This window comes from Triturus cristatus, chromosome 8 (genome assembly GCF_964204655.1).
Source record: "Triturus cristatus chromosome 8, aTriCri1.1, whole genome shotgun sequence".
NCBI classification, from domain to species: domain Eukaryota; kingdom Metazoa; phylum Chordata; class Amphibia; order Caudata; family Salamandridae; genus Triturus; species Triturus cristatus.
In genome coordinates, this window is record NC_140591.1 from 502,213,666 (window position 1) to 502,228,552 (window position 14,887).

Here is a 14,887-nt window from a genome sequence, read left to right on the forward strand (position 1 = left end):
AGCGCCATTGCAGAGAGGTGTAAAAAGGGGCATGGCCTGCACCACCTCTCTGCAACGCAGAGCAGTGGCACTTACTGGAAGCACCTGGTGGGCTAGTTGGCCCCCAGGGTCCCTCAGGATTGAAAGGGAATTATTTCCCCAACTTAAAACGCGCCACAGGGCGTGTTTGCACACGTCACCTCAGGCCCCGTCCCCTCCCTTCACCACTGTGTAAACGCGCCCTGTGGCCGTTTTAAGTTGAGAGATTAGGTCCCCTTGAATCCTAAGGGTCCCTAGGGTCAAACTAGCCCACTAGGTACCTCCAGTAAGCGCCACAGAGCTGCGTTGCATAGAGGTGTAAAAAGGGGCGTGGCCTCAGAACACCTGTCTGCAACGCAGCTCTCTGGCGCACACTGGAGATACCTGTTGGGCTAGTTGGCCCTCAGGGACCCTCAGTATTGAAGGGGAATTAATTCCCCAACTTACAACTGGCCAGGGGGACAATTGCAGAGTGCTGCAAGGAGGGGCGTGGGCTCCAGCGCGATGCCGGTCTTTTATTTATTTTATTTTTTTAAGAAGGAGGGCTGTGTGGCCCCCCTTCTTTTTCTAATTTACTGGCCCTGGGGACCCCATCCCCCAGGGCCTGCACCCTCATTTTTTTTGTTGAAAAAAATTAATTTGGCCCTCCCAAGGCCTTAATCAGCCCCGGGGACCCCAACCCCCGGGTCATGGCCTTTTTTTTTTTAAATTCTTTAGGAGGGGGCTGCGTTGCCCCCCTCCTCAGGCCACTTATGGCTCAGGGGTCCCCATCCCCCGGGGCCGGCCTTTGTTTTTTATTATTTTAAAAATATATATATTTATAGAAACACCTAGGACATGCTGGACAAACCGTATGTACCTATCACCATGACGATTTGCGTGATATTCATTAAAAGGTGACTATGCATAGAATGAGTCCACATGTAATGTATTTACAGCGCTAGTGAAGCTCTGACGTGTCTGACACCCTACCGTGCCTAATCCTGGCGCCCTCGCCGGTGGGTACTCGCAAAGTAGACACCATTGTCGTTTATTTATACAAACATGGGTAGCTATTGACGGGCACATTTAATATACACGCACACCAAGCCATTCAAAGGGGATTCGACAAAAATTCGACCAAAACTATGCAAGAAACCCCCCTCACGGTTAATAAAAAACACATCCACCACCGGATGTGTAATACTTTTTATTTTACTCTCTGGAAAGGAGACGAACCTCACGTGAGAGTCACAGCGTGCTCCTGGCTGAGCCCAATGCTGTGTTACACCCACCAGTGCCCGCCGATTGTCTCACACCTATGTGTTGTATTCCACCAGCTAGTGCGTATGCTATGACACTCTCTAGCCCATGTGAACTGTATCACCACCCAGTGAATATGTCATGCCACACTTGCCTTCGCACGGGTTATATTGCCCCATCTAACGTGCCTTCCTCGATGTGTATGTTATAACGCACAGCGCTATGCCATACATGTTACAATCTGGGATCCATATCTTTGTCAAACGTTACACTCCCCAGCACATATTTTATATTACAACTTTAGAGACTAGTTATGTTACACAACACTGCCCTGTGCATATTACACTCCAAGGCGCATCTCGCGAGATAGCACGCGCTAGTGCCTGTGCTATCTCACGCTCTCCAATGAATCTGTCATTGCGCACAATGTATTGCATATTATATTTCACGCCCGGTTCATCTTATATCACACTTTTTGGTGCATAGTTTATACCATATACTACATCTAGTTTTCATTTTCAATCGTGCTCTCAGGACTATGTTCTATATAACACTGAGTCCACCTACCCTTTTCACGGGCATTACATTTTGTGATGGGGGTGGAGGGTCAGGGGGTGTTTCTGCCAAGTGAGCCCGGAGTCACAGTCACAAACGTCCTCTTCTTCCGGAATAAAAGTGAGATTATGCTGCATACTTGTTCATATTTTAAGTAGTTCGCACAGACACACATTTTAAAAACAATAAAGTTCCTAATACCCACCTTCTCTGAACAGTTAGCTTGCTGCCCCATCCACCTCCTCCCTATCCTCTGTTGTCAGAATCCATGGGCTAGCCTCCTCCCTCCTGCCATGCATGGTCTGATGTGCTGCCACTGCCCTCCATTTAGCATGATGTACCAGTCCACTCCTCCTGCCCTCCATTGCCCAATTCTATGGCCCATCATTGACCTCCAGCTTAGCCTCTGTGCTTAGCTTGCTGCCCCTATTCTCCTTCCCCCTGCCCTCCGATGTCTTTGTGCATGCCCCTGCTCCATTGTTTTTGCCCACTATGTTCCATGGACCTGCCACTCCTATCTACTCTGAGTGTTCTGTTGAGCTGCCACTCCCCTCCCACCTGCCTAGCATTGTCAGATGACTGTAACCTGTCCCTGCCACCTCCACCCTGCCTGTCCACATGCCATGCCCCTATCCCCTTCCTCCTGTCCTCCATGGTCCATTTTACTGCCACACCCTTCTGCCCTCCCTGATCTGTTGTGCTGCAACTGCTCCTCCGGCCTGCCCTGCGCGGTCTGTTGTGAGGCCCCTTCCCCTGAACTCTCTTGTCTATGCCCAGGTCCTGACCCTCCCTTCTATCCTCCATGGTCCTTTGTGCATGACCCTGCACCCTCCTTCTTGCCCATCATAGCCATTGTGCTGACACTAACCCTCCTGCTTGCCATGCATGGTCTTCTGTGCTGCCATGGCCCCTCCCACCTTCCCTGTGTGGTCAGCTAGCTGCCCCTGACCCCCTCCCACCTTCCCTCCATGGTCTGTGTGTAGGCCAACATACTCTCATTGTTGCTCTCCATGGTGTGTCTTGTTTCTAGTGCCCATCCTGCCTGACCTCCATGGTCATCTTGCTGCTCCTGCCCTTCCACCTTGCCCCCTGCCCTCTGTTTCCATGTGCAGACCCCCTATACCCTCCCACCTGGCTTGTCTGTTCCATTGTAATGACCCTGATCCATCCCTCCTGCCCTTTATGGTCTGTTATGCTGCAGCTTTCTCTCCTGTCTGTCCATTATGGTCAGCTAGCTACCATTGCCTCTTTCCCATCTGTTCTCTGTTGTCCATGTGCATGGTCCTGTCCCCTCCCTATTGCTTTCTATGGATTGTTGTGCTGCACTCCCGTCCCGCATGCGCTGTGTGGTGTATTGTGCTGCTGCAAACCCTGATGCCTGCCCTGTAGGGTCCGTTTGGTGCACCTCTCCATGTCCCTCCTGTCCTCTGTTATCCGAGTCCATGTCCCTACCCCAATTCCTCCTGCCTACCATGATTCAATGTACCATACTTGCGAATATTTTGAATTTGGTAAGAGGGAGATTTTGAAAAAAAACTGGGGTATTGATTTTCCCCTTTGAGTTACATTGAAAAAGAGGAGATTTTAAACAGGAGACAGATCAAATAAAGCCCATTTGAAAACATTGGACGTTTCCTGGCTGAAACGGGTCTGTTGGCATGTATGGTTGTACTACCACTGCCTCTTCCTTCTGCCCACAATGGTCTATTATATTGCCACTGCCTCTCTTGCCAGTCCTGTACTGTTGGTTTGTTGCCCCTGCCCCCCTTTCCACTTCCCTCCATAGTCTGTTGTGCTGCCACTGCCCTTCCTGCCTGCCCAGTGTGGTCAAATTGTTGCCTCTGCACTCTCCTACCTGCCTTCAATTTTCAGAGTCCGTGCCCCTGGCCTCTGCCTCTCAACAGTATCCCAATGAACAACTAGATTGCTAACATTCTATATTTATTACAAAAGTGTGGAACGCCTGACGTCATCTTGATGTAATCAAAACTGTAATACCTAGAGTATTTCTTTTAGAAATTACATATATGAGAGGGTCTTATTTGCATCAAAATTATGGTTAGTGCTCTAAAAAACTAAAATGAGGACATATTTTCTGAGTTTTCAAATAGCGACAAAGAACTTTTAAATTATTTGTAATCTTTATGTTTTTTTAACCAGTTGACCACTTGATTAAATGTTGCACCTTGGCGAGAGGATGTGGTGTTACTTCCAGAGCTGCAGACTTTGCAACTGGGGAACCAGGTTGGTGTTTCTGCTTCAGCTCAACATTCTGTGATTGTGGTCAAATCACTTAATCTCCCCATGTCTACAACCAAAATAAATTTGATCTTGTGTGATGTAACCAATGCTTATGTAAAGCATTCCAATACCTGACAAGTCTGCACTATATAAAACTGCAAATACACACAAAATAAGTGTTTTGCACACTTCTGTCATTGGGCTACATGTGGGCTACATCTGGGTGATATTTGTGCTGCATTTAGGCTCTTTTGTGTCTGGTGGTCATCTTGGGAGATTTATTTGTTATGAAGTTTCCTAATTTCCTCATTTACTGCAGTCTCCTCAGTAGGAAATGCTTTCAGTTTTTTACTTTGATTCCATCAAGAAGGTATTCAGAAATGTCACACATTTGCCATACATTCTGAATGTTAGCACTCTAGTTGCTCATTAGATCACTGTAGTAAAGCTACTGTTCACCACAGAAGTCTGCTGCTGGTATTAAAAGTGCATGTTTCAGTCTGCATATCAGAATGTTTTAATGAAATAGAAGAGGATTTGAGAAGTCACTCAAAATGTGCCCTAATTATTCTTTCTTCAGCACTAATCATAAATTCTATGGCAAAATGAACCCCCTCATTGTGTTCCGTTTTAAATTAAATGTTTTAAGTGTTACCAGTTTATTCCAATCAAGATGGCTTCAGGTGTGCCATACCTTTGTCATAAGTAAGACAGTAAGCGCTCTAGTTGTTCTTAAGAACACTCTGGGACATTCTGTCATTAGGCTATACTTGGGCTACATCTGGGTGATATTTGGGCTACATTTGGGCCCTTTTGTCTCTGGTGGCCATCTTGGGAGATTTATTTGTTAAGAAGTTTCCTAATTTCCTCATTTACTGCAGTCTCCTCAGTGGGAATACTTTCAGTTTTTATTTTGGTTCCATCAAGAAGGCATTCAGATGTGTCACACATTTGCCATAAATTCTGAATGTTAGCACTCTAGTTGCTCATTAGATCACTGTAGTAAAACTACTGCTCACCAGGGAAGTCTGCTGCTGGTATTCAAAGTGCATGTTTCAGTCTGCATGTCAGAATTTGTTTATGAAATAGAAGAGGATTTGAGAAGTCAAAATGTGCCCTAATTTTTCTTTCTGCAGAACTAATCATAATTTCTATGGCAAAATGAACCACCTCATTTTGTTCCTTTGTAAATTAAATGTTTTGAGTGTTACCACTTTATTCCAATCAAGATGGCTTCAGGTGTGCCATACTTTTGTCATAAGTAAGACTGTTAGCGCTCTAGTTGTTCGTTAGAACACTCTGGGACATTCTGTCATTGGGCTATACTTGGGCTACATCTGGATGATATTTGGGCTGCATTTGGGCTCTTTTGTCTCTGGTGGCCATCTTGGGAGATTTATTTGTTATGAAGTTTCCTAATTTCCTCATTTACTGCAGTCTCCTCAGTAGGAAATACTTTCAGTTTTTTACTTGGTTGCATCAAGAAGGCATTCAGATGTGTCACACATTTGCCATAAATTCTGAATGTTAGCACTCTAGTTGCTCATTAGATCACTGTAGTAAAGCTTCTGCTCACCAGGGAAGTCTGCTGCTGGTATTCAAAGTGCATGTTTCAGTCTGCATGTCAGAAGTTTTTTTATGACATAGAAGAGGATTTGAGAAGTCAAAATGTGCCCTAATTTTTCTTTCTGCAGCACTAATCATAATTTCTATGGCAAAATGAATCCCCTCATTGTGTTCCTTTGTAAATTAAATGTTTTAAGTGTTACCACTTTATTCCATTCAAGATGGCTTCAGGTGAGCCATACTTTTGTCATAAGTAAGACTGTTAGCGCTCTAGTTGTTCGTTAGAACACTCTGGGACATTCTGTCATTGGGCTATACTTGGGCTACATCTGGGTTATATTTGGGCTACATTTGGGCTCTTTTGTCTCTGGTGGCCATTTTGGGAGACTTATTTGTTATGATGTTTCCTAATTTCCTCATTTACTACAGTCTCCTCAGTAGGAAATACTTTCAGTTTTTTACTTTGATTCCATCAAGAAGGCATTCAGATGTGTCACAAATTTTCCATAAATTCAGAATGTTAGCACTCTAGTTGCTTATTAGATCACTGTAGTAAAGCTACTGCTCACCAGGGAAGTCTGCTGCTGGTATTGAAAGTGCATGTTTCAGTCTGCATGTTAGAATTTTTTAATGAAATAGAAGAGGATTTGAGAAGTCACTCAAAATGTGCCCTAATTTTTCTTTCTGCAGCACTAATGATACTTTCTATGGCAAAATGAACCCCCTCATTTTGTTCCTTTTTAAATTAAATGTTTTAAGAATTACCACTTTATTCCAACCAAGATGGCTTCAGGTGTGCCATACGTTTGTCATAAGTAGGACTGTTAGCGCTCTAGTTGTTCTTTAGAACACTCTGGAAAGCTGCAGTAGAACACAAAGGAATCAACTGACAGTCTCTGCCCTTGTTGGATGTACATGTTTTTCTGAGAATGTCAGACTTCATTCTCACATGACTGAGAAAGATAATGTGAATTTACTGAAAATATGCTCTCAGTTAGCTTATAGATCACCTTCCAAACCTCTGTGGGAAAAGCATGAGAAAATAGTTTTCTCTCAAACATGATTCATGATATCACAGCAGAAGGCTTTTTCACATGGTAAAATCACCTTAAAACACACCACAATTCCTAAAATGAGTATGGTACCATCAACAAATGATTTATAATGTAACTAAAGTCTTAAAACCTTCTATTAACTGCAATGCTTTTTAATGAGGTGCTATCATGTATATTGGTCCCAAGATGGCTGCCAACACTTCTTGGATGAAGTGCTGACAGCCAATCAGATCTCACGATGAAATGTGTGGTTAGGCTCCGCCCAGATATATATGTGTTTTTACTTTTGATTTTTTCAGGAACTACTGAACGGATTTACACCATTTAAGCAAAAGGCACATGCCTGACCTGAAGACTACCTCTTTGCCAAATTTCAAGTAATTCTGTTCAGCCGTTCGGGCTGTACCTTCGACTAAAGGTCCTATGGGAAAATGCATGGGGAAAACGTGTTTTGGGACCCCCCTTTTTTCTCAGCCCCCGCTTGACGAATCACCCCGAGACTTTCAGGGTAGGAGCTGAGCGGAGCGCCCCATTAGTTTTGAAAATTTCACGAAGATAAGTCAACCGGCGCCAAAGTTATTCAAAATAGAATTTTCAGATTTCCTATGGGAGACTCGGTCCTAACTATAACTATCTACTGGCGACCGCCAGTAGATAATATACATATATATATATCTTGGCGGCAGAAAGGCACAAAATAAAATAATCAGCACTGAACTTTTGGTCCGTGTCCGTTTATGCTGTGACGGTGTGGAGTGGCGTTCGCAGCAGCTTTACGGATCTACTCATATATATATATATATATATATATATAATAAATATATATATATATTAACGAAAAACGCCTCCTCCTTTACAAAAATGAAAGCGAAATCGGCACTCCGCAGGTTTTCAATCTGGCTTTTATTCCATTAGGTTTAACATCAACGCGTTTCAGCCGTTACCTCATGGCCTTGTTCACGATGCCGAGCCACATACAGAATTCCATTTAAACACTTTAAAAAACTGCAATGCATAGGCATAAACATTGACAAAGGACCATTACTTTCACAGTTGTGCAAGATGTAACTTAACATTAAAAACGTGGTGGCCATCTTGGAACATGTTCTTACCACATTACTCCAATGCATCATAGGTTAAACAAGGACAGCTCCAACAACATTGTAACTAATTTTTGCAATATTCAATACTCAATTCCTTATGGTATTATTTAATTTAAAGTGCATTAAGTGCATAACAGCTGCCTTTGGCTACCACATTTGTTTTTATAATTTCTTAGTCATCAACTATGACACCACAAATGTTTATTCTCTTTTAGAAATATTTTATATTCCTAAAGTGCTAGTGCTTTATAATTATAAAGTGCTCGTGCTCCTGTGTGCTCCTGTGTGCTAATATTTAATGTGCAATTGTAATATTTTTCTAAAGTGCATGGTCGTTTCCAATACAATATATATTAATACCTGGGTAAATACCCCTTGTCAAAATAGAGATAAATGTAATTTATCTTATCTCTTTACATAAATTTCATATAAAAAATGACCATTCCCTAACGTGTATTCAATACCAATTTTCTAAAGTGCTAGTGATCAATTTGTGCTTCCGTGAATAACAATTAAAATAGTTTTCTAAATTTTCCTATGTTGCTCTTATTGAAGAAGATGTTTTGCGAGATTTCATTGGAGTTTTGATCAGCACAAGGAGGTAAATAAAACTCCTCATCCAGATTAAAACCATTTGGTTCCTTAGCATCCAGTTCTTGAATATAAAAAGTTTCTAATTTTCTCAGGTTCTCTTTCCCTATCCCCACCTCTCCTTTTCTTGGGCACTTGCGCTAGGCAGCCGTATTTCATAGATATAGGATCACCCTGATTTTCTTTTTCAACGTGCCTAGCTATTGGATAACTTCTATCCTTATTGACAATGTCCCTTCTGTGCTAAAGTATCCTTCTGTGGACAGGTAGTGTGATGCTGCCCACATACATCTTTTCACATGGGCTCCTTAAAATGTACACTACAAAACTCGATTTGCATGTCAAAACCCCTCTGATCCTTATGGTTTTGTTAAAGGTAGTCTTCAATGATGACAGGTTTTCCCAATGTTGGCAGGCTTTGCACATAGTGCATTTATAAAAGCCTTCTCGCTGCCTTAACCAATTTTGATGTGGGGCTATTCCTTCATACTCACTCTGCACTAGATAATCCCTCAGGGATTTAGACTTTCTATACGTGATTTCTGGTCTCTTCTTCACTTCTTGTCCCAATATATAAAAGTATATATTTTAAATTAAAAAAATATTCTAATTAGAATTGTTTTTACTACATTAAAATAAATATCATATATGTATCATTTTTTATATGTATAATATATATATATATTATATATACATATCTACATATATATATATATGGCTATGAAAGTAATAGTGGCCATGCATATGAGATACTTTTGTATCAGCTCACTCGAGCTGAATTTTTCAAAGGTTTTCAAAATAAATTTTTAAAGATCACTATTATCACTAGTATCTTTCTCACTCTTTGTTTCTATGCTTTCTGCTTTAAACCATATCTTAAGAACAATCAGATACCATAAGCACATGTCAGTTAAGAGTACATATATTTAATCACTATGGTTTTATTTGTGCACAATTAAATCACAAAGTACTTTTTACTCATGTATCTATAGTGTATAAATGTTAGAGATGAATTGTTCAATTGAGTGTTATTATTGTTCTCTATAACGTCTGTAGTCTGTTTTCTGTGCTTATTGTCTTTATTGATTGGTTGATTATGCAGGAGAGGTTCTCTTTTTGTTCCACTGTGTCACTTTCTATATAAACTATCATTGGTTCTGGGCGTGTCATGTGATCAAGGTCGTGGTAACACGACCGAAACGCGTCATGCCAAATTGAAACCGCAATAAATCTGCAATGATAATGATACCAGCACGTTGTGGTCTGTACCTGTGTTTTTGGAATTCAGAACGAAAGGATTTGTGACTTTCATCTATTTCCGGCAAATTACGGCTGTGTTTGCCTTAACGAACCCTCCCTGTGCTGTGAGGCTGGCTTTCAGTACGGCCGACATCGCGAACGCGATACGTTAGTAAACCCGGAAGGGATTGTTTTGGAGCCAGCCCCCCGCAGCCGAGTGAAGAGTGCCTGGAGAGTCTCGGCGGTTTCCCGGGCGGCAAACGTGGGTGAGCCGGAGTCGGAGGGCACTAGCGGACCCATTGAATTTCGTCTTGGGGTAAGCTGGGACTCTGGATATACTCAAGGTTATTTGCGGGTAGCAGGGATTGTGCTGAACTATATTGGATTTACGCCGCCGAATAAAGGGGACGTAAGATCGCAAGTGCATTATTGATTTGTTTTCGGTTTCCGAAATTTCCTATTTGGCTGACGCACTCCGGAATAGAGAAGCCATAGCGGATACTCTCTTTGACAATCTCCCCCAACAAGTCGAGCAATCTGGAGGGAGTAATGTAAAAGATTCTCAAAATACTGGTGACATTAAAACTTTACTTAAAAACTTGGAAAAACTCTTACGTACCAAGATGACGAAATGGTGGGAAAAATGGTCACTTGAGACATATAAGGAAGTGGGAGGTGTGCCACGTGGGTTAAGGATACTAATAGCTCCTTCCTTTGAGAACCCTAACCCGCAAATGCTAAAAGAATGGGTGACTAACAACCTCGAGGCCTCGATGAATATGGTGACCATATTGATTAAATATGCGGCAATTGATTGAGAGGGAATAACAAATTGAGACTCTGAATGCTATTCTGGCAACACATGAACAACAGGACTTTATCAGTAAAAGCGAGCGGAAATTGATTTGCGATTTCAAAAACATTAGGACACTATTAAACAACGTAAAATATTTAAATTCACTTTGGATAAAAAAGACTACGAATCTGGAAGGATTTTTACATTTGCACGAAAATTTGATAACGTTAAAAGGCAAGCCATAGGATCAAAGGCACCATTGGTTGGTACTACGTCAGTGCGCAATCCGGACAGCAGTGATATAGAATTCAGCTCAGCAACTAGCAGTCCTGGGTTCGATAGTGGCTCAGAAACAGGGCAAGGCACCATACCAGATAGCTTATCTCCATCAGAAGAGTTGGGTTTTTTAGTGGAGGATCGCCGCCAGACGCTGCGGCAAACCACTCAGGCCAAGAGAGGCGGAAACGGCGAAATGAATGTAGAAAAGAAAGACGGAAATGCAAAATCAGGAAACAACAGGGGGAGATGGAGGAATCAAATGAAAAAGAATTAACCGCTGGTAATGATGCTACTAATGATAATACTGTAATTAACCTGACTTCGTTGAACTTAACCGCGGCAGAAACTAAGTTATTAGTTTTGGGTTTATCTTTTTGTCCTTCAACACAATTCAAGTATGTTCAAAATAGGATTGACATATTCAAATTCATAAGTAAACTTAAACTATTAAAGCATTTTAAACATAGTAAAGCCAATACCTCTGCTGCCAAAATCGTAGCCTCTGATAAACCTAGTATTACACTTCAAGTCAGTGATATATCCAATTTAAAGACTATGCATTCTTTATTAGATAATTCTGATGAGGAATTCATAACATCTACACAAAAGCAGTTGTCCAATCTAGGTATCATTAGTAATGAATCAGCTTCCAGTCCGTTTCAGCCGACTTCTACATTCATCCCCCTTATGCCAAAGGACGCTATTGATACCTTCAGTGAGTGTGTTATCAATGACTTAAAAAACTTGAATCGTAGGTTATATAGAACCAGGAGAAATCGATCTTTCCATGATAGACAGTATTCTGCTCTGATCAAAAAATTGAAAGACAATGCCGACATAATCATAACTAAGGCTGATAAAGGTGGCAATGTTGTTCTATGGCCTAAAGACCAATACTTGCAGGAAGCAGATCGCCATTTGAATGATGCATCTTGCTACAAAAAAGCAACAGCTCAAGACATACGTCATCTGAAAGATTCAGTCCACAAAGAACTTGGGCAATAGAGACGAGGTGGTTTATTGGACAAAAATTAATACAATTTTTTAAAGATAGACTTTCTTAGTACTGCGGTTCTATATTTTATCCCTAAGGTCCACAAACAAGAAACACCAATTCCGGGCAGACCTATCATATCAGTTCAAAAAAGTATATGTGAAGCAATGTCCAGATATGTAGATGAATTTGTAGAGGACTTACCATCATTTATCAAGGATACAGGCCATTTTTGTCTACAGTGCAAAGTGTTACTTGGCAAGATGATTATCTTTTCATTGTCATGGATGTATGTTCACTGTATACAAGTATAAATCACAGCGATGGCCTTAAAGCAGTCAAATTCTACCTTGATAAGAGAGATATCAAATTCCATCAGCACAATGCTATGTTATTACAGATGATCGGCATTTGTTTACATAATAATTTTTTTATGTTTAACAATGAGTACTTCCAGCAACTGCGCAGTGTAGCTATGGGGGCGTGCTTCTCTCCCAGCTATGCATGCTTGCATGTTGGCTGGTGGGAGAAGCACTTCCTCAGGTGCACCCATGTGGAGCTGTATGAAGCACATGTTATACGCTGGTGGCGCTTTATAGATGATATCTGTATTGTGTGGAAGGGGTCTATGGATTCCGCCAGGGATTTTATTGACTGCATTAATGATAACAATCTCAATTTGGAATTTACTGCCCAGATCAGTGACACTAATATTCAGTTTCTAGACGTTGAACTATATATTGACAAAATAATAGTTCAAACTAAACTTCACCACAAAAACAGAGCAGGGAATTCAATATTACACGGTCAGAGATCGCACCCTCATCATTTACTAAAGAGCATACCTTATGGAGAATTTCTACGTATAAGACGTATATGTAGTTCAGAAACTGATCTTGTGGTCTGTCAAAATGAATACCTCTCCAAATTCTTAGCCCGAGGTTATAAACTTAAAGACTTAAAAGTGGCTTTGGCTAAAGCCAATGAATTAAGTTGTAGGGATTGTCTGGAAACTGCGAATAATAAAACTTCTAATAGAAGGATTACTAACAATAATTATACCTCCAATGAACCAGAGACGGTCCGTGTAATAACCACCTTCAGCAATCAAGACAAACAAGTGCGGAAGATAATATTCAAGAATTGGCCAATAGTACTAACTGATATTACTATGTCACAAATGTTGCCTCACCTACCACAAATCTCTTTTAGACGTGCACCTTCCATGAGGGATGCCCTTTGAAGACGAGTCCTGAGGTAGGGGCAACCAGAAATTGGTTGTCTAACCGTACAGGGTTTTATAAATGTAGCTCTTGTAGAGCTTGCAAATTTGGATCTAATACCTGTCAGTTCACTAATGCTTTTGAAGATGTTCCTACTCACATTAAAGGCTTTTTTACTTGTAAAACCGAATATGCAGTATATGTGTTAGAATGCACATGCCAGTTAAAATATATTGGCAGTACTAAACTACAAGTATCTGCACGTATACTGCAACATTTACGCACAATTGTGAACTCGGATCCTAACTACCCTGTAGCACGTCATTTCAAACTGGTCCATCAAAACAATCTCAATGACCTGAAATATTTTGTGATTGATTCAGTATCTAAAATGATTAGGGGAGGCAACCGTGAAAAGAGACTTAGACAACTTGAATCTCACTACATAGTATTATTAGACACCAAGATGCCAAATGAGCTACATAATTTCCTATGACTACTTATATGAGCATGTATGATGGTTTAACCGTTCAAGGTACCCCTTTTTTTATTTGGAGGATTTTAGATTGTGCAGTCTTTTAATTGTTCTCTGGGCCTGTTCGTGCCTCGGTTTTTACCTTAATTTTAATCTTAGGGTTGAGATTGGGTTCTTGCTTTGGTTCGGGCTTTGCAGTTTGAAGACGATTGATTGTGCTGCACGTCTATCTCCTGTTGTCTATTTTTATTCTCCTTTTTGTTAGAGGGGTTTTGTGCATTTGTTGAGATCCTTGATAATTGAACAATATAACGGTTACCTGTCAATTAGTCCCATTGAATGACATATAAGTTGTTCTATTGACCAGTGTTTGTTAATTGCTCCTTTAAGCATTTTTTGCACTAGTATTTTTGCACTTTAGCATTTGTTGATGCAATGTTTTAATTTCATCTTATTCCAACCATTTTTTAGCCCAGGTTTTAAAGTATTTTACTCCAATCTATACAGATTGATGTTATTTATTGCATTGTGCACTTTATAAATGATTGGAGTATTTATAATATATTATATTATTTATATATATATATATATATTATCTTTGAGCCTTTTATATGAGGCTCAGATATACTATTTAAACGGGCTTTTAATACATCTCTATGACATTATTGGTACTTAGATGTTATTTGAATTTCAACCATTATACAGCTGCTACAACAAAGGTATTTACGTGTTAAATATGAGTAGATCCCTGGCCTCCAATTCTGTTCCAGGCTTGATGGCAGAGATGAGCTAACTGCCTTCCGCTACGGTGTGTCTCTTTCTTTCTCTCTCTCTCTTTTTTTTCTTTTTTTTATTCTGTTTTTCTTCTTCTTTGTCTTTTTTCATTAGTTATAATCTTGGAGTAATGTTTGCCTGGCTATGAAAGTAATAGTTGCCATGCATATGAGATATTTTTGTATCAGCTCACTCGAGCTGAATTTTTCAAAGGTTTTCAAAATACATTTTTAAAGATCACTATTATCACTAGTATCTTTCTCACTCTTTTTTTCTATGCCTTCTGCTTTAAACCATATCTTAAGAACAATCAGATACCATAAGCACATGTCAGTTAAGAGTACATATATTTAATCACTATGGTTTTATTTGTGCACAATTAAATCACAAAGTACTTTTTACTCATGTATTTATAGTGTATAAATGTTAGAAATGAATTGTTCAATTGAGTGTTATTATTGTTCTCTATAATGTCTGTAATCTGTTTTCTGTGCGTATTGTCTTTATTGATTGGTTGATTTTGCAGGAGGGGTTCTCTTTTTGTGCCACTGTGTCACTTTCTATATAAACTATCATTGGTTCTGGGCGTGTCATGTGATCAAGGTCGTGGTAACACGGCCAAAACGCGTCATGCCAAATTGAAACCGCAATAAATCTGCAATGATAATGATACCAGCACGTTGTGGTCTGTACCTGTGTTCTTGGAATTCAGAACAAAAGGATTTGTAACTTTCAT